The sequence below is a fragment of the Lolium rigidum genome, chromosome 7 (genome assembly GCF_022539505.1).
Source record: "Lolium rigidum isolate FL_2022 chromosome 7, APGP_CSIRO_Lrig_0.1, whole genome shotgun sequence".
Taxonomy (NCBI): Eukaryota; Viridiplantae; Streptophyta; class Magnoliopsida; order Poales; family Poaceae; genus Lolium; species Lolium rigidum.
In genome coordinates, this window is record NC_061514.1 from 339,017,059 (window position 1) to 339,040,728 (window position 23,670).

The window sequence follows — 23,670 nt, forward strand, 5'->3', positions numbered from 1 at the left end:
ATATAGAATCGACACATCAGCTTACTATTCTTCAGAGCTTATTAGACGTGCCAATAAGTATAAAAGTCACTAGGTAACTTCCTTGTAAGAGAAATAATTACGTAACTTCAGTTGAAATCTCCAAGAAAGATATTCGGTTTTCAAGCTAACTTGCATGAGATAGCCTATGCTTTGTTATATCATCTATATACAATCTTTGTATTCTGTATTAAACCTTCTAACTGTGCTGAACTTTACCACGATCAATAAACACGGAGCACCCAGCAAAACGACACTAACCCAGATGCTAGTTTTATGGAAACAAGGTCAACATTAATTCGAGTGGCCAGTTAAAATATAAGACCTCAATAGCGTACACAAGGATTACGGTAGCACACGGAAGGATTCGAAAAAAAACCGTTAACGTACAGTAGTGTTTCGCAAACGGGTCGTGAAAGGAGAATCTTGTGTGACTATTTTGCGACAAGCTTTTATTCCGGCTCGTTTCTTTTCTTCTCCCTATCACAAACTATTGGTCGTGGCAAAATTGTGTTTAAATCTTTCCCGAGGTTGCCTCCTCCCATTCCGTCGACGTGTAGCCTCTTCGCCTTCCTCCCGCGTGCCACGCGTCGCCGATGAGTCGGCTTCTTCGTCTGGCCTACACAAAGCCTCCCGCACTGCAGTATCGGCACCCACCATCATTACGATAGACAAGCACCTCACTGCGTCATGGTTCGCACCAAGAAGACCGCTCGGCTTTTCTGCGTCGCGCAGTACCCGCAGGCGAAGCACCACCGTGTACAACAGGAGACACCGGTGGTGGAGCAAGCGCCTCCAAGAGGCTCCGTTGATGGAGCAGGCGCCTCCTGTGGTGGAGGAGGAGCACTTCGGCTGGTCCTCCTCCGACGATGAAGGCGAAAGAAATCTGGAGGACAATGAAGATGTAGCTATTGCGAGTGATAAAGATGAGTCGCCACAACTACAGTGGTGGGCTAGTATTTTTAAAATAATACATTTTTTTGTTTCAATCCAAAAATATTACGCAGATTCACAGTTTTCCAAAAATAATACTGTGTTGCCTTCGGAACACCGACACGACTGGTCGGTCACCAGTTGGCCGATTGCCTCATGTTCGCTACGAGGTAGCTGATTAGGTCCTGGCAGGCTTGCCCACCACGTCGACAATCAAATCAGATAAGTAATTGGCTTTTAGTTAGCCGATAGGACTAAGGCCTACTTCTTTTGAGCGTATGCTTATGGAGAAGCCAGCTTATGGGTTGCGGTGGGGAGAAACTCATGTGGGGAAAAAGCTCGTAGAAGTAGTTCTCCCCTTCTTCTGGGCTTATGAAATTTGATGTATCGAGTTGTGCATTGTCCATAATGCCATTGATATGATAGATAAGTGAAAATACCATATGTCAGGACATTTTCTATGCCTACGTCTGATGTGCTGATTTATTGGATATATATATATCGTGCCTTCATGCTGAAAATTTTCAAGGGGGGCTACTTTCTTCTTCAGCCAGCATCTTGTACTAATCAACACATTAAAAAAATGAGAGAGGAGGGTACCACGAACAGAAAGAAAGGAAACATACGCTGGGGTGGGATTTTGTTTTTGCTCCAGCACGGGCTGAATCGAGGAAAACACTTCGTCGCGTTCGGTGCAGTCTCGAGGTAATATCAGGAGCGAACAGGGGCTACAACAAATACCGCTTCAATTTTTCTTGGAAAATCCTGGGAAGCTGCCCTTTCTTAGTTTCTCCCGGCCGCCAAATTTACACTACGCGGAGGCTCGGCGGTTGGGAGAAGCCGCCCAGAAATTTTCAGTTCTTTTAGACTTTAGTTTCTCTGGACCTATAAGCTGTGTCTCATAAGCTAAAAAGTAGTGGCCTAAACCGCAACTGATTTGCACGTGGAAATTATCAGTTATATCTTAGTTATAATTGAAACAAAATCCCGGTTGCCACCTGTTTGTAACTAAAAGATGACAGTTGCAACACTATTTGCACTGGAAGAAAATCTCAGTTACAATCACACTTGCAAGTAAAAAATCATCTCAATGACAACTCTAGTTATAGACCCATTCGTTACCGAAAAATCTTAGTTGCAACCTTGTTTCCAACTGCAGAAAATGTTAGTTGCAAGCTTAGTTACAAGCTCACTTCCAACTAAAAAACCTCCGTTGTTGCAACTTCACTTGAATCTGTAAAAATCACAGTTACAATCCAATTATAACTAATGTGCAAGTTACAACCCGATTTGCAACCGGTAAATAATCAGTTACAACCCCAATTGGAACTATTGCCACTGAGATTTATCAATATAAAAAAATTTAAATAAAATAATTAAGTTGCAACCAGGGCTCTCCTCATGAATCAGTCACCTCAAACAGCCGCTCTCTTCCCGAGCATAGAAACAACAACCTCTTAATGTTCCAAATAAAAAAGAAAGTAAATAGATTAGCATTACCCAGGAACAGTAGCAGCCCACGACAGGAGACCTTCGGCTGGCCGGATGACTTTCTCCTCAATGATTTAAGAAGTAAAACATCAAGAGTATCTCTAACCAGCGCATACATGCAAACCGATCATGTCGACCACCTAGTTGTAGTTTCTATAATGGAGCAATTAATCAAACTAGTGCCGCCGCGATGCACGCGCATAAACTTGTGTGCTCATTACATTTTCCCGGCTGGCCGGGTGACTAACCAACAAACACATGCGCTCCAAAACTTTTCCTCCCGGTGTTAAGGTGATACCTGAAAGTAGCCATATGTGGCGCACCAATTAATGAGGTGAGAGATGTGAGTAGTATCATAATATGATACCGTATCATTGCACGTAAAACTAGAAAATTTAATAGCAAATATCATGTACACAAATTTACATTGAGATTCTACAAAATATTAAATATGATGATACTATGATACTATCTTATGATACTATGCATTATGGGGTAGTATCATAAACTAGTATCATGTGCATGTTAGTGGTGTATGATACTTCTCATTACGACTAGTCTCATGTGCCGACACTATAAATACAGATGCAAAACAGCATGTTCGCAACGCGTACCAATTGCATTGTCTCGATTGGCCAGGTCGCATCTTCATCAACACACGGTTGTGAAGCGCAGGCACTCGGGGCTTCGACAAGAACTTTCGCCCCCGGCCATGATACCTACAAACCACCCGGCGGCTGACTCGCGTGTACAGTAGAGACACAAACTTTGCTACTTCCACTCGGCGAGTGATGGTGTGCAGTTGTTGGGGAACCCCAAGAGGAAGGAGTGATGAGCATAGCAGCCAGTTTTTCCTTAGTAAGAAACCAATGTTTAATCGACCAGTAGGAGAAATGCGTGACTTCTGAACGTGTTCCTAGCTGACTATTGGCAGGACGCACTACCGGCGTCAGCAACAACGTGGAACCTGCACACAACACAACCACAATACTTTACCCCAACTTACAGTGAGGTTGTCAATCTTACCGGTTTGCTGGACACAAATGATTAGACATATCGAGTATAAAGAGATGTTTGCAGTAATTAAAAAGAACAGGATTGTAGAAAGTAAACAGAACATGATTGTAGTGGTTGAATTTACCAGTGTAAAGAAAAGGACCGGGGTCCACAGTTCACTAGAGGTATCTCTCCATAAAGATAAATAGCATGCTAGGTGAACAAATTACAGCTGGGCAATTGACAGAATATCGACCATACATGACATGATTACTATGAGATTTGTTTGGGCATATTACAACATAATACATAGACCGTATTCCAACTGTGTCTATGACTAATAATCCACCTTCCGGTTATCATCTGAACCCCTTCCAGTATTAAATTGCAAGCAACATATTATCGCATTAAGCAATGTGTGTAAAGTAAACAATGGAATTACTCTTGGATAAAATATTATTGTTTTCTCCCTAATAACAACATCACATCTACAATAACAACATCACATCTACAATCTTAGAAGTTATTGTCACTCTTCCAGAAAACTAGAGGCATGAACCTACTATCGAGCATAAATACTCCCTCTTAGAGTCACAAGCATCTACTTGGCCAGAGTATCTACTATTAACGGAGAGCATGCAAGATCAAAAATAACATATGACAAAACTATATAATCGATCTCAACATAGAATACAATATTCATCGGATCGCATCAAACATAACATGTAGCATTACATAAGGATGGTCTTGATCATGTAGGGCAGCTCACAAGATCTAATCATGAGGCACAAATTGGAGAAGACAACCATCTAGTTACTGCTATGGACCCATAGTCCAGGGATGAACTACTCACGCATCACATCGGAGGCAAGCATGGCGATGTAGATGCCTCCGGCGATGATTTCCACCTCCGGCAGGGTGCCGGGAAGAGCTTCAGAACCCTCCCGAGACAGGTTCTGCGATGGCGGGCGCGACGGAACTTTTCATGGATGGAGGCTTGGGTATTCAGGGTTTTCCCGAGATCGTGAATAAATAGACGGAGGGGCGATGTCGGTGGAGGCCAGGGTGGCCAACACCACCTCTAGGCGCGGGCCAGAGCTAGGCCGCGCCTAGGGCTGGCATGGCCGCCCTTCTGCCCCCTTCGACTCCCCTCTGGATTCTGTCTTCGTTAAGGTAAAATATTGACTTCGGATTTTGTTTCCTCCAATTCCGAGAATATTTTCTGTACAAATTTTCTGACACAAAATAGCAGAAAACAGGGAATTGGCACTGTGGCATCTTGTTAATAGGTTAGTGCCGAAAAATGTACAAAAGTGCAACGAAGTATGATAAAAACATATATGAATTGGTGTAAAACAAGCATGGACGTGATGTCTACACACGCTTCTATTCTTCTAAACAGTGTTGGGCCTCCAAGTGCAAAGGTTTTTAGAACAGCAACAAGTCTCCCTTAAGTGGGTGACCCAAGGTTTATCGAACTCAGCGAGGTAGAGGTCAAAGATATCCCTCTCAAGCAACCCTGCAATTATGATATAGGAAGTCTCTTGTGTCCCCAACACACCCAATACACTTGTCAGGTATATAGGTGCACTAGTTCGGCGAAGAGGTAGTGAAATACAAGTAATATGGATGATTATGAGTAGTGCAATTTTGAAAGCGTTCCCCATGAAAGCATGGTTGTGCTAACTTTCAACTCGCAATTTGCAAACATATAAATTTCATAAGATAGTTACAATGATCAAGTTTATTAATTGCAAGAAAGTAAATGTGTCATCAAGTTCGTGAGACCTTTACTGACTAATTTTCTCATGCTAAAATTTAATTTGGAAGATAAATAAAAACATACTGAATATATATTTCAAATAGTAATAATGCTAGTAGGTAGATATGGTGGACACAATTGGCAAACTTTGGTTTTTGGTGGTTGGATGCACGAGTAGAGTTCATACTCAATATAGGCGGAGGCTAGCAAAAGACTGGGAGCGACCAACTAAGAGAGAAATAATAGCCATAATCATGCATAGAGACAAAACATTATCAATCAAAGCATAAAGTGATATTAAAAGTAAAAAATTAAAAGATCATAGAGACTTTAGTTGACTGGTTATATTCATAACATGGTATAAGCATGAGCCAAGTCAACCCAATAAAGAATCAAAGGAGAATACCACAATATTATGATTTTATAATGGAAACAACACATGATTCTTTCAATGACACATTATGCACTCTCCGCTATTTGAAACAAGTCATGCTACAACAATAAAAACTAAGCATATGACAAGAATAACATCCAACATGATATGCCAAAGTCTATGCCACAGTCTAGACAAGCTTCCTTTTGCATCACTATAGACATGAAATATTTTACTCGTCTCCTACACCAATCAACTTATTTGAAATAACTCTCAGAGATGAAATTCAATATGGACCAGAGAGCTAATCATACATAAATAAAGCATACTAACTAGCTCTGAATAAAACTCAAGTGAAATACCAAGAGCTAAACGCAGTACTAGAAAACTGGAACACTCGCAGAATAATAACAGCGAAAATTAGAGCGTTCTATGCAATTAAAATGGAGCGTGTCTTTCTCCAAAACAAATATGCCGGGATCCAACCATATGCTATACAAAACAAAACTAAACTAAACTAAAAACAAAAATAAAGACGCTCCAAAAACAACCCATAGCGTATGAAGCAATAAAAATATAGTGCACAGAAAGATGACATGTTGCTTTCTTGATGAAGAGGGGATGCCTTGGGCATCCCAAGCTTTGGCACTTGTACCTCTTGGATATTTCTTGGGGTCAATGGGAATCCCCAAGCTTGAGCTTTTGTCCATTCTTTATCTCATTACATCATTTTCTCTCCCTACACTTGAAAACTTTCTTCATACAAAACTTCACACAATTCTTATTAGCAGCATTAGTGAAATCAAAATAACAAATCCACTTGGGTTCAGTTCTAACATATATCAAACATATAGTAAAGCATAAGATACTGTAGCAACTTCTTCAAAAAACTCTTTGCTCAAAAGAACTCAAAAAGTTAGAGATTAAGAGGCAAATGCAAATAGTGGCAAAAATCTGTCAAAATAGAACATCAAGTAAAGATCGATTTTTTTTGAAAATCGTCCGTTGCTCAGGTCGAAAAGTCCTGGGGCATATGCAGAAAAATTGGCAGATCAAAATTCCGCTCTGGATGTTCATACGAATTTTTACGGTGACAACACAGAATCTGTGTCAGGACATCAACTTCCCCAAATCTTACTTTATTCCTATTAGAGGCTATTCTTGGCACAAAAATGAAATAAAAATTATAAGGAGAGGTTATATACAGAGGTAATAAATTTCAACACTCAACAAAAGAAAAATTACAGAAATAAAACATGGGTTATCTCCCAAGAGTACTTTTTCTTTAACGCCTTTCAGCAAGGCTCAGTAATTTGAGAAGATGCTCACATAAGAAATATGAATTGAAGCAAAAGAGAGCATCAAGGAGCAAATATGAAACAAATTTAAGTCTAGCCCGCTTCCTATACATAGGAATCTTGTACACAAATAAATTCACAAAGAACAAAGTGACAAGCATAGGAAGATAAAACAAGAGCAACTTCGAAACTTTCAGAATATAGAGAGGTATTTTAGTACCATGAAAACTTCTACAACCATATTTTCCTCTCTCATAATAACTTTCAGTAGCATCATGAATAAACTGAACAATATAACCATCACATAAAGCATTCTTATCATGAGTCACATGCATAAAATAATTACTACTCCACACATAAGCAGATTCATTCTTATTAATTGTAGTGGGAGCAAATTCAATAAAATAGCTAACATTATTATTCTCATCACCATAATCATCAAATATTGGAGGCATATTGTAATCATTATTAATTTTCTCCTCAATAGTAGGTGGACTAACAATAACATAATCATCATTGTAATCATCATATATTGGAGGCATAGTATCATCATAGCAAATTTCCTCCTCTAATGCTGGGGAACTAAAAAGATCATTTTCATAAAAACTAGCTTCCCCAAGCTTAGACCTTTCCATAACATTAGCAATAATGGTGTTCAAAGAATTAATACTAATAATATTGCTACCAGCATGCAAGTAAAGTTCTATAGGTTTTCAATTGTCTCTTCAAACACCTCATGTCCTAAATCAACATAAATACTATAAAGCTCTCTAATTTTATTATTGTTTTCCATTAAGCCTAACTAGTGAGAATAAAAACAAGAAACAAAAATATGTAATTGCAGAATCTAAAGAAAATAACTACGAGCACTCACCAGCAACTAAAAGACTTAGTAGCCAGAGGATGTGAGTACCTTTTACCTTACCTCCCCGGCAACGGAGCCAGAAAAGAGCTTGATGTCTATGCACGCTTCTATTCTTGTAGACATTGTTGGGCCTCCAAGTGCAGATGTTTGTAGAACAGCAGCAAGTTTCCCTTAAGTGGTTCACCTAAGGTTTATCGAACTCAGGGAGCACTAGTAGGAAAAGCCTCATCAGTGCCGCACGAAAATGGGCTTCTGTGGCGCACGGGAGGTGCGCCACATAAACGTCGCCACAAAAATAAGGTTTCTTGGCGCATCTGGCAGTGCGCCACAGAATTAAGGTTTCTGTGGCGCACTATGTCCGGTGCGCCACAGAAATAAGTAGTTCTGTGGCATGTGATGTAGCTGCGCCACAGAAATAGGTGCGCCACAGAATTATGTTTTGGTGCGCCACAGAACAATCTACAGGTATACTCGATTTTGTGCTCCCTGGTGTATTATACAGGTTTTATACTGGTTTTATACACCATATACAGGTTATATACTGATATAATATAGACAGATATAATATGGACATATATAATCATCACATCATCATCACATTACTTAGAGCCCGATCGAGTTATACATATAACTCCATACACTCATAATCCATGCAAATTAATTAAGTTCTCATCATCTCTAGATACAAACGAAGTGACACCGGCCGTCGCCTACACTAGGATGAAATAGAGTACCGCCGCGACGATGGTGAGCAAGAGAGAGAGCACAAGGAAGGTCTTCATCTTGCTCTTGTTCGCTTGGTGCGCCCTCCACTTGGCAACCGCCTCGTGTCTAGTCGGGTACCATTTGTAGCAGTTGCCGCTGAACTTGTGCACCTGTTTCTTGCACTCCTCCCACTCCTCGTACACTCCTGGAACCCGCCCCTCGAACACGACGTAGTACGTCATCTCTATGGACACAAGGCATATCAGTATATAACGCAATGGAAAGAGTTAGAGGGTTCACATGCATACATATTCACAAGAATTAAAGCAAGGAAATAATAATAAACCTAAAAGAAATATAGCATCGGTATCACATAAGTAATATGGTTCAACGATAACGACTACAATAGTAATTGAAGTCCAACAACGACGACCACCGTTTCGAGCAAATTAAGCAAGTTTAGTTTACAACACGGTACAAATTGTCCATCGATTCAAAGTAATGCTAGGCACACCGGCCTCGGTCAACGAGACGTCTTCTTGAGCGGCTCCGGGAACGGCTTGTACAAGTCCTTTGTCCTCCACGTCCTTCCATCACCCTGCCTATGTAGGCATTCTTCGATATCCCTCTTAGGCAACGCTCTGGCTGCGTGTAAGAGCCCCGATCCGTTGGATACATCTTGTAAGATAATTTCCGAGAGCTTTACTTGGATGCGATGGAAGTCTTCTCTAAGATCATCATCACTGATTTCCCCCGACATTTTAATGGGGTCTCGCTTACTAGGTGGCCGAGACATCATCTCTGCATCCTCGACAAACCCTTTAAGGTGATGGAGGACATAGAAGGCCTCCTTAATGCTGCCAGCTGGCTGCTTGATACAAGGGAAGTTGATCACGTGCTTGAACCCGATCTTTTTAGTGTCCGGCCTGATATATTGCCCATTCTTGTCGAAGGTGCCTCCATTTTTGGAGTAGCCAAGGATAGCCTCATCGAGAACACCCCTTATTCTCTTGTAGTCTTTCTTCGTCGTCGTACTCGACGAGTCGAAATCCTGGGCTAGTGACCACTTTGGATCTAGGATGATGAGTGTGCAGTATTTGTCCCTGCTCAACACATGCAATTGAAATGGAATGTTGGAAATGATCGGCAATGGAAGAAATATATAAGAAAGCATAAGTTACGACGGCCGTGAGCGGATGTGTACTTACTCGGGAAAGACAGAGCGGAAGAATGGTGTTGCTCTCTTTGTGCATGAGCATGAAGTTCGGAGGTACCGCACCGCCTTGGTCCGTGTCCTTGAGCCGTCCCGGAGCTGGCTATCGCGCATGTAGTAGGGATCCGCTACCGCGATGTGGCGGGGTCTCTCTCTGTTGATCTTCATCTGAAGATTGATCGCGTATAGGCGGACCAAGTTATAGTCGAGCCGTTTCGAGTGAAATAGATTGAAGACGTCCTCGAACACTATGAAGAAGATATCCGCGGGGTCTTCATTGACGAAGTTCTGGTCGGACGGCACCTTGACCGAGAACACCGGGTAATTTGGATCCTTTTCTTTAAGAAGGACGCTCTCTTGATAATGAATAGAGTGCTGCAAAGGGAGCATTGGTCCACTTGCAAGGTGTTCCATGTCCGGAGGCAGTATAGGTTTACCAGCTTCATGACACCGGGGCAAGCCATCCGGTGTAGGTGGTACCATGTCGTCGGCCCGGATCCTCTTAGGAGCAGGCTGGCTCGAAGATGCGCCCTTCTTGGCTCCTCTCTTCCTTGCCTTCTTCACCTGACCTACTGGGGGTGCTGGTGGTGCTGATGGTGGTGCTTCGGGTGCTGGTGGTGCTTCTGAGGTCGCTGGGGTTGATTTGGGTGGCTCCCCGATGATCGTCTTACGCAGCGTGTTAGGGCTGAAAACGGTAGCAGGCTTGACTTGAGCTGGATTGCCAGCCTCCGGAGGAGTGTCTTGAGAAAGACCCGTGAAGACCAGGCGCTGCTTCGTCACTGTAGGGGGACGACCAAGTTGATCGCCGTGTGTGCGGAAGGCTTGTTCATCCATAGGAGGCATGTACATATCTTGGCTGCAGGCGCCAGTGTTGATGTAGGCATCGATGTCATCATCATCATCTGCATCGTTGCCATCAAGTGGTGCCATGTCCTGGACCTTAGGTGGTGGCGGTTGCGATGCCGCCGCTTGGCGTACCGTGCGTCTAGTTGACGGTCGTTGCGGTAGCGCTCCCAACAACTGTTTGTGGCGTGTGGTGGTGGCGGCGATCGTCGGTTCCTTCCGGGTGGCGACGGCGACCGCCGGTTCCTTCAGGGTAGTGGGGCGGCGACCGCCGTTTCCTTAAGGGTGTCGTCGGCGCTGGCGATCTTGGGCCGGATGATAGGGGAGGTGGCGCCGGTGCTTTTCTTAGCACTCGGAAGACCCCCCCGCGACGAATCTGGTTCTTCGGCCATTTCATAACCCATGAGGTGCAATCCCCAAGGGGCAAAACGTCGCCTTCGTACGTGCCCGGAGGTTGAAAGGGGGCATGGCGTAGCGGTACTCCGGCACTACCATTACCAACTTGACCTTCGCCACGTCTTCCGCCAATCTAGCGCTGTGCATAACGCGGGAAGCCATGACATGGCCGCTAGCAACTTCCACCAACTTGCCGCCGGGCTCCACCGCTTGCAGAAATATGCATTGTTCATCCTGAGTCAGGGGCGCCATGTTGGGCATCGTGAGATGGCAGATCACGAAAGGCATATATAGTTAAAGAAGATGACGCGAAGGAGTAACTAATGAGTTTACCTCCTTGATGGCGTCGATCTCGGCTACTGTCGATACAAGGGCGGCGGTTGGGGGCGTCGATGCGACCAGTTGGAGCTGCGGCGACGGTTGGACCTGCGGCATCGGGTGGAGCGGTGGCGTCTGGTGGAGCCCCGACGCCGGCGTTGGGTGGAGCAGCACCGTCGGTGACACGTGGAGGCTTGAGTTGCTGCCGCTGATGCTGGGCACATGTATCGGCCCCACTTGACCTCCCGCATTCCAAGCAGCTAACCCCTCCATCAACCCAGGGGGGATGATCTGCCGGATCTTCTCGTCTAACTTGTTCATCATCTCCGTGTTCTCCACAGGCTTTCGGCCACCAGCTTCTCTAGTGACTCCACCTTCTTCTTCAGCTCCTGAACCTCGGATTTATCTTTAGCCGACGACCTCCTCTCCAGCTTTCTCGTCTTGGCATCCGATCTGTAGTACTCGGATAGCTTCATACTTGTGCCAAAGCCGGACACACGGCCACCCGACGTCGGTGGCTTGTCCAGCTCCCTCTCCTTGTATTTGTTCATCGCTCTATTGAAAGGCGTGTCCCACGGTTCCGTCGACCCCTGGGACGACGGGCCAGCCTTCGTCAACTCTTCATCCTTCAGACAAAGGAACTTAAGGTTAGCCCATTTGGCTTCATTGCCTAATAAGATGAGCGAAATACTATAGAACTATCCTTACCAGGTACTTCTCGAAATACCTCACGTCTTCGTGATCCATAATAAATTCCCCCGTCTTCCAGTCTAAGTAGTAGCGGGACCGGACAAAGTTCCTAGCCTGTTCATCCTGGATTTTGTGCCAGGGGTTTTCTTTCCCCAGACGTACCATCTCGGCATCCTCCTTGTCCCAAGTGGGCTGTTTTCCTCGGTAACCGCGCTTCCGCAATGGTGGGTCCCTAAGTTCAAGTCCCGCATTTTCTTCCCCCAGGCGGTCCATTTTTTAACACTGTCAGTCTGTAAGTAAGACTTGAATGCATTAAAGTCTTCTAAGGAGATTGACGGGTCTTTGGTACTTATCCTCTCCCAGCTTTCACCGGCATCGATCTTTGTCTTCAGCCGGTTCTTCCAGCTGCTCAAGGTGGTGCTCATCTTCGTGAGAGCTAAAGAGTCCACCTTCTTATTGAACGGCTCCGGGAACGTGTATCGTTGGTGAAGCTTCTGGAGGAGGGATTGGGCGAGAGCCTCGTTCTCCTTGCTTCTGAGGTCCTGAGTTAGGATCGGCACGGTTTCACGGACGATGCACCCTAGTTGCATGCCGTACCCTTTGGCAACCCACGAAGGCTCCAAGGGTAGGCCACTTTCGGAGACTACCGTGACAGCATCGGTGACGTTGGCGAGCACTTGCGGCCTCCGATCCCTCCTTGGCCTCCTCGCCGTCGTCTTCTTCTTACCCTCCTGAGGGTTGCCGCCGCTATCACCTTCCGTGCGGTTGGCCGCGTTCTCTTCACCGGTCGTCTCTTCACCGGTCTCGGCGGCGGCGTCCCAGGTATCGTCATCGTCGCCGGTGTCGGCGGCGGCCCCCCGGCCCTCTCCCTCGGAGGCGGCGTCCCGGCCCTCTCCCTCGGAGGCGGCGTCCCGGCCCTCTTCCTCATCGCCGGGCGACTCGGCGGCGGCCTTCCGGCGCTGCTCGTAGCCCTCCCATAAGTCCTTGTTGGCCTCTCTCGCTTCTTCGTTCTGGCTCCTGGGCTTAGAAGTGCTGCCCAACATGTTTATTTGCACTTCATTAAAAAGAGGCAAAAAGTTAGTACAAAGGTCAACCAAAAAATTCGGCATGACCTTTGCTATTTTTTCTACGTAGGAGTGCCCATTTCTCAACCGAAACGGAAGTTAATCAACGCTTCGGGAGAAATGGGCAACTCAATGAAATCCCTGCAAAAATATCCACCATATACACCATATATCCACCATATCCAGCATACAAAATTGCACCATATCCACCATATATCCACCATATCAGTTAGTACTACAAACCAGAAAACCTGGACATATATTGCTAGACATATATAGTTCCTATTTTTTTTAACCTGGAGCACCACAACAAATTAACCTGAAGCATCTACAATACCTCAAACAAAACCTAGAGCATCAATACAGCAGGCATTATTAACCTAGAGCATCAATACAACAGATATTATTAACCTGGAGCATCTACAACAAATTAATCTGGAGAATCTACAATACATCAAACAAAACCTGGAGCAATCACCGGAGCACTACAACAAACCTGGAGCATATTTTTAACCAACTTGTTAGCATATTTAGTGCAGCCAAGGCGAGTAGCTAATGACTTAGAAAAATGACTTCAATAGTAGGCGGTAGCATTTCATTCAAAATCAACTAGGCAGTATCATTTCATCATTAGCTTGTTCATTTTTTCATTTGTATTAAAAAACCTATTGCATTGTATTAAAAAACCTACTGCATTGTTCATTTTATTGAACCATGTACATCAACAGAGTAGTAGCAGCCTTCATTTTAATTTTCATTTAAACAAACTTCATTCTTTTTCGAGAGAGAACTTCAAGAACTTTATTAGTTCTACTTGCATTTTCTCAACTAACACAGTTCATATATACTATATATATACTTGTATATATCTTGCAACCATCTATGCATTTAATCATGTATTTAATCAGTGGTCATATGTGAATTAAAACCATCTATTTAATCGGTGGCCAAAGGTGAACTAAAACCATCTATGCATTCTTATCTTGCAACCAGGAAGCATGAGCATGATCATTTCATAAATGAATTCAAAACATAAAATGGCAGCAGGAGACACAAGTGATTCACTAGCACATGCAACACACACATGATCACTAACTCTCACCCTAATTATGTTCTTACTAAATGACAAGATTAATATCTACATTTCTCTGCCAATTCGAAAACCTAAATCACATTCAAAACATTACCTAGCAGTAGTAAATTTGTATCTACATTCACTAACTACATTCAAAACCTAAATCAACCAATTCACTAACTACATTCACTAACCAATTTGTATCTGCCAATTCACTAACTACATTCAAAACCTAAATCAACCAATTATTTGTATCTACATTTCTCTGCCAATTCGAATTTAGAAAATGAGCATGAGCTATTGCTAACATAGCATTACCTACCAATAGCTAGCATAGCATTACCCAGCAGTAGCAAATTTAAATCACCAAATTATATCAACTAAATAAACCTACTGCTAGCTACTGCTGCTACTTTATCAACTAATTAAAATTGTCCTAAAATTGTATAATTGTTTACTGCAAAACACAAGAGACCAATTAATTGTTTACTGCAAAACCAACATACCAAACATATAAACAAATAATTCACATTGCATTAGTATTTCTTCTTGTTTATTCAGCCTTCTTACATGAAATAATCTTCACTACATTGCATTAGGATTCAATCAGACGATTACATGGACAAATTCCAAGTTGCGAGCAAGAAGGAAATCACCCAGCATCCCAAAAGCACCAGAAAGAAGGACTAATCGAGCAGGACGCTCGCGGTGGCAGGATTGGGGATGGGCACAGGGCAGTGAGGAGGGGGACAAGGGAGTGGGGACAGGGGAGAGGGGCTCTCACCGAATGGCGGCGGCGCAGGGTTGCGGTGGCGGCGGCGTTGTCCTCCTCCTCCTCCTCTGCGGTGGAGGCTCGGGCTCGCGCGTCCCTGCTCGGCGGCGGTGTGGCGGTCCTCCTCCTCCTCGATCTGCGGCGGCGGCTCGGGCTCGGGCGTCCTGCTCGGCGGTGGCGTGGCGGTCCTCCTCCTCCTCGGCGGCGGTGGCGTGGCGGTCCTCCTCCTCCTCGGCGGCGCTAGGCGGTGGCGGTGGTTGCGAGAGCAGAGTGGCGGGCGCTAGGGTTGGCTCGTCGGGGAAGAACTGTTTGTGAGTGGGGAAGAAAGAAACGAGTCGATTATTTCACCAAGTGTCTAAATTCTGTGGCGCACCACCTATACATGCGCTACGAGAACTAAGCATTCCGTGGCGCATCGGCTCAGACATGCGCCACGGAATTCCTTAATTCCGTGGCGCACCGAAAGGGGCATGCGCCACAGAATTTAGACACTTAGCAAAACAAAATGGGTTACTGCTGTGTCCTGACAGATACTTAGCACTAGCCTAGTGGTTAAGGCCAATGTTAGCCCATTAGTAGCCAGGTTCGAACCCTGGCTGCCACACAATTTTTCTTCCTTTTTTTCATCTTTTAGTTACATTTCAATAAATAACACAACATTATTTAGTAATTAGTAGAGAATTATAAATTACTTGTCTCATACAAACATGTTCTTGTTTCTCTCACACACACATGCATGTACTTGTCTAACACACACACTCACACACATGTGATAGACCAAAAAAAGATCTTCTTCGTCCCGGCTCCGAGCTCTAGCGTCTCTTCGCAATCTTCTTGCCCTTTCGGTTGTTGGCGGTTGAATACTTTATGCCGGCCACCTTGAGATTTCTTTGCGTGAACGGACAACCTTTAGAGGGTAGGGAGGTCTTCCTTCTTACTTTACTAGTAGTAGGCATGTCGAAGTGCCTGTCGAATTCCTCCTCAATCTTCGGGTCACCGTTCTTGTCCAAGTCTTCCTCGTTGGCGTCTCCTTGCATTCCTATGATGCTCCTCTTGCCCCTCCTCACGACAACAAGGCTAGGCCTCGACGGATCGATGATGAAGAAGCATTGGTCAACTTGGCTACCGAGTACCCATGGCTCATTTTTCGCGGATGCGTTCTTCGATTTTGCATCGGGTATAACCATGGTTGTGAAATATCGGCCTTCTTTTTCGACCTTCTTGGCCCATCTCACACGAAACATTGGCACCGTCTCTCCACAGTAATTGAGCTCCCATATCTCCTCGATCCTTCCAAAAAATCTTTCCTTGACATTAGTCTCGTCATCGGCGTATGACATCATAGTTACTCCCGAGTTTTGATTTTCACTATTTCTGTCCTTTTCCTCGGTGTAGAATATGTAACCGTTGATGTCGTACCCCTGATAGGTCCTTACGTTATGCGCGGGTCCCTGTGATAAGGTGTATATGAGTTTTTCATCTTCGGTAGAAGGCCTTTTTCTCTGTGCTTCAACCGGTTGAGTTTGCTTGAACCAACGCGTGAAGCTGGAGTTGTGCTTTTTGGTTACGTCTCCCATCTTCCTCGGCCGGCCCATATCGATGTAATTCTGCTCGACCATGCTTTTGTGCTCTTGCACGAAAGGTTCGATCAGTTTTAAGTGTTATAGCGCGACCCGGTGAGCCCTGTCAAAGTCGTCGCGTCGATTGTCAATGCCGACATGGACTGAGCGGTAGCCCTCGCGGTGACCGACTCCAGCGAGCCTCCCGAGGTGCGTCCTGGGGGTAGACCAACATGATCCTCGTCGTCCTCGGTGCTTAGATAATTACGGCGGAAGGAGATGCACTCGTAGGTTAGAAACCCCTTGGCCATGCTTGCGTGCTGGACGGGCCCTATTGCGAACGTATCCTTTCATGACACCGTTACTGCCTTTCGAAAGGCATCATGTTGTGGAGGAACGTTGGGCCGAGCTACTTGATGTCTTCAACGACATGGAGAAGGAGATGGACGCATATATCACAGAATGCGGGCGGGAAGTAAATCTCGAGCTCACATAGTATCACCACGATCTCATCCTGTAGCATCTTGAGCTGCCTCACGCCGATCGACTTCCTGGTGATAACGTCAAAAAAGTTGCAAAGGCCAAACAGCGTATCACGGACGTGCTCGTCCATTATGCCTCGGATCGCAACGGGAAGTATCTGCGTCATTAGCACGTGGCAATCGTGAGACTTCATCGCGGTGAACCTCTTCTTCGCTACGTCCGGATATCCGCTTATATTCCCCGAGTAACCGTGAGGAACTTTCACTCCTAGGAGGCACCTGAAAAACTGCTCGAGCTCCTCCGGACTCGTTGTGAAGCAGGCAGCGGGAAGCTGCACCGCGTTCTTCTTAGCCCTTTTGCGGAGACGTTGAGTCCCTTCCGTCTGATCATCATCATCATCATCATCATCGTCGTCGTCAGTATCGGGGGCTTGAAGATCTTTCCTGATGCCAAAATGTTTAAGATCGTATCTTGCTTTCGGTCCATCCTTGGACTTTTCTGAGTTGCAAAGAGTGCCAAGCAGACTCTCGGTAACGTTCTTCGTAATGTGCATGACATCGAGGCTGTGGGGCGTGTGGAGGACCTTCCCGTACTCCAAGTCGTGGAAAACAGACCTCGCTTTCCCTACACCGAGCAGCGGCTCGGCTTCGGTCGCTTCTTTCCCGGCGCTGGGCACTCCTTCCAATTTTTCGAGAAGATCATCGATTTCGCGCCGCTCCTCGGGCGTGGGGGTCCATCGGGCTCATCTTTACCATTGAACGAGATCACCGCGTTTTCTCCACGGGTGATCCAAGCGAAGCCACCTTCGAGCACACAGGTACACGGTTTTCGAGGACCCGGGATCCCTTGGTAGTTGTAGATGCGGGGTCTCGTCCATGCACTTCACACGGCCGTTGAATCCGTGGCCGACACTGGGCAGATACATATGCGTAACCGGGATAGTCCGTGACCGTCGTGATCAACGCGGCTCTCATATCGAAATAAGTTCTAGTGTAGTCGTCCCACGTACGGGGTGGCGTCTTCCACAACGTGTCTAACTCCTCTTTCAGCAGCCCGAGATACAAATGCATGTCGACACCTAGTTGTTTCGGCCCCTGAATGAGAATACTCAGGTGTATGTACCTTTGCTTGGTGCACAGCCACGGGGGTAGGTTGTAAGACCATACTAAAACAGGCCAGGTGCTATGCGTGCTACTCTGGTTGCCGAACGGATTGAGTCCATCGGTGCTCATACCCAGCCTGATGTTCCTTGCGTCGCCCCCGAACCTAGGGAAGGCGATGTCCAATGCTTGCCACTGTCCAGCGTCTGAAGGGTGTGTCAGCATATAGCCCATCTCCGGATCTTCTTCGGGCTTCTGCCTTTCCGCGTGCCATTGCATGAGCTTTGCTTCCTTAGGGTCCACGAAATACCGCTGCGGACGGGGAGTGATAGGAAAGTACCATACCACTTTTCGAGGTACCTTCTTGTTCCCAACCTTGTACCGTCCGTGGCCACACACCGGACATGTGGTTCTGTCCTTGTACTCGCACCTATAAATCACACAATCATTAATGCGGGCGTGGTATTTTTCGTGCGGTAGGTCAAGGGGACACACGACTTTCTTGGCCTCCTCGGTACTACTTGGCAATGTGTTCCCCTCCGGGAGACGATCGTGCCAGAATTTTAAGTTCTTGCTTGAAGCTGGAATCGGTCCACTTGTTCTGCGTCTTCATCTGCAGGTAATCAAGCGTTACATGCAAGCGCGTATCCTGCGGACGACACCTAGGAAAGATCGGAGTCATCCCGTCTTTCTCCATTTGCGACAGCTTGGCTCTCTCTCTAGCTGCAACTCTATCGTTGCTCGTCTCCTGGAGGAGAAGATCTTGAACATGAGAGTCCCGCAAGGCCGAAATTAGCGGGGTCGCGCCGGAATCTTCTTCTTCATCATGATGATCTTCTCCGCCGGCATCTTCTTCTTCTTCATGATGATCTTCTCCGCCGACTTCTTCTTCATGATGATAGTCCCCGTCGGCATGATGATAGTCTTCTTCATGATGATAGTCATCTCGCTCGACATGGTCTTCATGCGCACCATTTGATGGGGCCGGCCGCGCCTGGTTGTCTTGCATGAAACCGTGCCTCGGCGAGTGATCCTCCGGTTGTCCGGAATCGGGGTTGATCCAGCGCTCGAGTTTGCATGATCGACACGGACATCTTATCTGGCGCCTATTGTTCCGAATCATGTCCTCCTTCGCTTCTATCTTGTATCTAGAGATTCGAGCGGAACTCATCGAGAGGACCATGCTTGCCTGCAAATGGTATACATAGAAGAGGAAATTAGAACCGCAACAAATGCACACACATGCATGGGTCGTACCTCTCCTCAAGGTATTACATGGAGCGGAAAAATTCGGCATGACCTCTCCTCAAAGAAGGACATATGGGTAGTGCAAAATTTGCCGAAACGGAAATGAATCAACATTTCGGCAAACACCCATGCACCACACCGGCACACACACAAGCGCTTCACCTGCAACAAGCATCCATACACACGACGGCCACACAAGATTTACAAGCATATGCATGTCTCCTCCAAGCATATGTATGTCTCCTCCAACTACTCACCTTGTAGATTCGATACCGAGACGAGACCGCGATCGATGAGTTCAAGAGGAGGAGAGAGTATGGAGACCCTTCTCCTCAACTCCAATTACGTATCAACCAAAGTAAGTGCAATAAATACCCAAGCAAGTGAAAAGTAGAGCCAAAATGGTATGAGAGAGAAGGGGGGACGAGCTAGATGGAGGAAGAAGAATGGCTTGTGTAGTGTGGTAGGTGGGAGGTTGGCTCACTTTTGTATATCTGGTTCGCTAATTCTGTGGCGCACCGAGCACAGTGCGCCACAGAATACCTTATTTATGTGGCGCACCGAGCACAGTGCGCCACATAATAGCTTATTTACTGTGGCGCATCGTCGCCGTGCGCCACAGAATAAGGAATTTATGTGGCGCACTGTGGTTGGTGCGCCATAGAAATAGTAAAACCAATGATTGGGGGTGACAGGTTGTGGGGCCCACCAAGTTTTTGTGGCGCACGGTTCGCTGGTGCGCCACAAAATTAAGCTATTTCTGTGGCGCACCTTGCCTGGTGCGCCACAAAATAAGTTTCTGTGGCGCATTTTTAACGGTGCGCCACAGAACTAAGCTCCGCCTATAAGGGTTTTCCTACTAGTGGAGATAGAGGTCAAAAATATCTCTCTCAAGCAACCCTGCAATTACGATACAAGAAGTCTATTGTGTCCCCAACACACCCAATACACTTGTCAGGTGTATAGGTGCACTAGTTCGGCGAAGAGATAGTGAAATAGAAGTAATATGGATGATTATGAGTAGTAATTACAATCTGAAAAAATGGCAACAGGCAAACATGTAGCAGAACTGGTTGTAAACGGTATTTTAATGCTTGGAAACAAGGCCTTGGGATCATACTTTCACTAGTGGAAACTCTCAGCAATGATACCATAATTGAATACATAGATATTATCACTTTGCTATGCTACTCTGAACCACTCTCCAGTTCGATAATAAACACAAATTCATTGTGTAGGGTTGCATAAGCATTCCTTCAAGTTCGCATTCCCAATCTATGGACGCCCCACGCTATCACTTTGAGCATACAAATATGGTACTAACTAGTCACCACAATTCATAAGTATTTCTATAAATTAAGCTTAAGAAACAAACACGGTGTGCACACTGTCACCTTCACACCGTTGGACAAGATGTCCTTGGAGATCACATAATAAAACCACTTGAGTAGCACAATAGTTGAAGCATAACATCTACTTATTCAACTAGATTACAAAGCTCGTGATCACATAAAGATCATACATGGAGAGATAGATAGACCACATAGCTACCGGTAAAGCCCTCAGCCTCGGGGGAGAACTACTCACTCCTTATCACGGGAGTCAGCAACGGCGATGGAAATGTTGGTGGAGTCGATGGAGGTGGCTCCGGGGGCGATTCCCCGTCCTGGCAGGGTGCTGGACTAGAGACTTCTGTCCCCCGAATCTTGTCTGCAACGGCGGCGGAGCTACAGAACTTTTTGTGGATGGAGGCCGATTGATTTAGGGTTCACGTGTCAGGAGGCTTCTTATAGGTGGAAGGGCGAGGTCGGTGGAGGCCAGGTGGCCCCACACCACCCCTAGGCGCGGGCCAGGGCCAGGCCGCGCCTAGGCATGGTCATGCCACCCTGTGGCCCCCCTTCGTCTCTCCTCCGGACTTCGTTTTCGTTATGGAAAAATAAGATCTTCGGCTTTTGTTTCGTCCAATTCCGAGAATATTTTCTGTACAACTTTTCTGAAATACAAAACAGCAGAAAACAGGGAACTGGCACTATGTCATCTTATCAATAGCTTAGTGCAGGAAAATGTATAAAAGTGCAAAGAAGTGTATGCAAAACATGTATAAATTGGTGTAAAATAAGCATGGAGCGTCAAATTATTTAGATACGTTTGCAATGTATCAATACGTTTGAGATGTATCAGTGAGCCCTAGCAATGCTCGGCAACGCGCGAGAGCTCAATGACCTTGACGACAATGGGTATGGTTCAACGCGGCTCGAGCCCTCGCTACGGCCTTTGATGTGGCCGAACATTACTCCGATCCTTCGCCATTACGGTGGACTTGTTTCCAGTATGAAATTGGAATACCAAATTCCACGCCTCCAGTGTTTGCGTTCTAGGATTAAACTATTGCCTGCATGGATTTATCGGCCGGGATGTTGATCGCATGCATAAGAGGATCTCCAGCCGCGTCCCCGAAAGCGTCCCCCAAACGGCGCTGAATCGAGCGTTTGGGGGACGTGTTTTGTTCGTGCCGCGTTTGGGGGACGTCACTTCCCAGCCGTTGATGTCTACGCACGCTTCTATTCCTGTAGACAGTGTTGGGCCCCCAAGAGCAGAGGTTTGTAGAACAACAGCAAGTTTCCCTTAAGTGAATCACCCAAGGTTTATCGAACTCAGGGAGGTAGAGGTCAAAGATATCCCTCTCAAGCAACCCTGCAATTAAGATACAAGAAGTCTCTTGTGTCCCCAACACACCTAATACACTTGTCAGATGTATAGGTGCACTAGTTCGGCGAAGAGATAGTGAAATACAAGTAATATGGATGATTGTAAGTAGTAATTGCAATCTGAAATAAATATGGCAGCAAGCAAACATGTAGCGGAACTTGTTGGAAACGGGGTTTCAATGCTTAGAAACAAGGCCTAGGGATCATACTTTCACTAGTGGACACTCTCAACAATGATCACATAGCTGAATAAATAGACGCTACTTTCTCACACTCTCTTGTTGGATAACAAACACCATTCATTGTGTAGGGCTATAAAAGCACACCTCAAGCCGGAGTAAACAAGCTCCACAACATCATAAAGGAATCACACACGACGCGCACAGTGTCACCGTCACACCGTGGAGAGTGAATCCGGAGTTCATATTAAAGTAACCTCTAGAGTGCATAATAGACCGTTGAAATTTAGACCGAGTACTAACATAGCATACACACTGTCAACAATAGCTAGGAAAGGGGGAATAGATCGCATCAATACTATCATAGTAATAGTTAACTTCATAATCTACAAGAGATTACAATCATAACCTACGCCAAGTACTACATGATGCACACACTGTCAACTTTACATCATGGAGGAGGAATAGACTACTTTAATAACATCACTAGAGTAGCGAATAGATTAATAGTGATACAAAGCTCATGATCAAATCAAGATCACATCATGGGAGAGAGAGATGAACCACATAGCTACCGGTAGAGCCCTTAGCCTCGGGGGAGAACTACTCCCTCCTCATCATAGGAGATAGCAACGGCGATGAAGATGGCGGTGGTGTCGATGGAGATCACTCCGGGGGCAATTCCCGTCCCGGCGGCGTGCTGGAACGGAGACTTCGTCCCCGAAACGGAGTTTCGCGATGGCGGCGGCGCCCCTGGAGTCTTTCTGGAGTATGATTGATTGTTGTAGGGTTTTTACGTCGCGAGGGATTTTATAGGCGAGAGGCGGCACAAGGGGGTGCCTGGGGGGCCCACACCACACCTGGGCGCGCCCCCCTCCTAGGCCGCGCCGCCTAGTGGTCTGGAGGCCCTGGTCCTCCTCTCCGTCTCTCCTTCGGTGTTTCGGGTCCGCCTCGGTAAAATAGGAGGTTTGGCTTTTGTTTCGTCGAATTCCGAGAATGTTGCCCGAACAGCTTTTCTGGAACCAAAAACAGCGAGAAAACGGAAGCCGGCACCTTGGCATCTCGTTAATAGGTTAGTTCCGGAAAATGCATCAAAACGATATAAAGTATGGATAAAACATGTAGATATTGTCATAAAACTAGCATGGAACATAAGAAATTATAGATACATTGGAGACGTATCAAGCATCCCCAAGCTTAGTTCCTACTCGCCCTCGAGTAGGTAAACGATAACAAGGATAATTTCTGAAGTGACATGCTATTATGATAATCTTTATCAATACCATTGTAAAGCATATGAGATGAATGAAGTGATTCAAAGCAATGGTAAAGATAATGACTAAACAACTGATCATATAGCAAAGACTTTTCATGAATAGTACTTTCAAGACAAGCATCAATAAGTCTTGCATAAGAGTTAACTCATAAAGCAATAAATTCTTAGTAGAAGGTTTTGAAGCAACACAAAGGAAGATATAAGTTTCAGCAGTTGCTTTCAACTTCAACATGTTTATCTCATGGATATATCTCATGCATAATTGCCAACACAAAGTAATATGATGAATGCAAATAAGCAAGTAT